Source organism: Bubalus kerabau, chromosome 2 (assembly GCF_029407905.1).
Source record: "Bubalus kerabau isolate K-KA32 ecotype Philippines breed swamp buffalo chromosome 2, PCC_UOA_SB_1v2, whole genome shotgun sequence".
Lineage (NCBI taxonomy): Eukaryota > Metazoa > Chordata > Mammalia > Artiodactyla > Bovidae > Bubalus > Bubalus kerabau.
In genome coordinates this window covers 30,149,855-30,151,340 of record NC_073625.1, presented here as the reverse complement: position 1 = coordinate 30,151,340, position 1,486 = coordinate 30,149,855, and the positions used below count along the sequence as shown (strand labels likewise).

At 46.0% G+C, this 1,486-nt stretch overlaps 1 pseudogene; it reads right to left on the bottom strand.

Moving 5' to 3' along the window:
* Positions 1-404: 404 nt before the first annotated feature.
* On the bottom strand, positions 405-1,050 carry LOC129644390 (mitochondrial intermembrane space import and assembly protein 40-like; annotated as a pseudogene).
* Between the last annotated feature and the right edge of the window lie 436 nt (positions 1,051-1,486).

The following is a 1,486-nucleotide window of genomic DNA, read 5'->3' as shown; positions in this document are numbered from 1 at the left end:
TTTGGAATAATGAGCACAGCAAAAACCAGCCTTTCTTTTCATTTACAAAGGGATTCACTCAGAGGGTCCAAAGCTCTGCTTTCCAACCGCAGAAAACCTGGGGCTCAACACAAAACTGGGAACCAGAAGGAACTGGTGATGAAACACAGTCCTTCCTCAAATACTCAGGGTCTGATCAGCCCGCCTCTGCTACAAGGAATGGCCTCACTCCAGCATTTTTAAGAGAAAACATTTTGCTTCTATTTCACTTTCCAAGCAGGTATAAAATCTACTAAAAGGAATACGAAGAATCAAAATAAGTAAGCTCACTCACAAGAGACACGCCCCGAAAATTATTTCTGGTTGCTAAGATTATTCAGCCCATTATTTCAAAGTGGCGAAATTCAGAACAATCTGAGAAGAGAATTCAAAAGCAGCAGCTACATTCGCTGATAGGTTCATGTGAGACACACACATCTACAACCCCCTCTACCACATCCCGTTTTTCAGTGTATACGGGAAGGGGCCAAGACCCCGATCAGCACAATAACTAATTTTGTACATTACAGTGCATAGAACGACGGAGGGAAAGACACTTTCTTTGAAAGGTTCGTCTGGGCTCTGAAGGAGGCTGGAGCCCAGTGCTCCAGGGTCATCATGAGCTCCACCCACTCCTTTTTGGCTGCACTGGCCTCAGAGGCAGCTGCTTCCTGTAAGTGATCTGCTGGCTTCTCCTCTTCCTCTGCCTCCTACTGGGGAGAGAGGGCTGGATACCTCTGCACGCACTCCTGCATGGCCCAGAACTGGTCTGCACAGTCCGACCCCCTGACATCCTCCTTGCGGTAGTGGAAGCAGGAAAAGGCTGCCTTCAACAGCTCCCTACACCGGCCTCTGCCATCTTCTCAGGCAGTTCCGGTTGATGTCTCCATTCAGCAGAATCAGTCCATGCTCCTCCTGTGGATGTTTGGGGTCATCAGCCACTAGCTGCACATTGCTTCGAGTTTCATGGTCTTCTTTGGTCACAAATATGATTCCATCCTTCGCTTCCTGCCGACAGTAGGCCGTGATGCAGTGGTGGAGGCCTCACGTGTCCCTGGTAGAGCTTTAACTTGAGCCCTGCTCACTGACTCTGGAGCCCCAAAGCTTACCAAGTCGTTATTCTTTCTGCTTGGGCATGGCTGTCATTTCTCTCTCTACAATTCTTTCCTAAATTGTACACTTCTTCTAGCAGAAGAAGGTCTCTTCATACTTTTAACATATAAGTTTCTCTTAAAGGTTATTGTATGACCGATTATGATGATATCAATACATCCAAACCTAAACGTCTAACAATATACTATACAAGTAGATTTTGAAATAAAGACAGTTCGTCTTGGACTTTATTCAAGAGAGTTTACAAAGATACCCCTTACTCATGAAAGTATGAAAGTGAAAGTCGCTCAGTCCTGTCCAACTCTTTGTGACCCCATGGACTATACAGTCCATGGAGTTCTTCAAGCCAGAATAC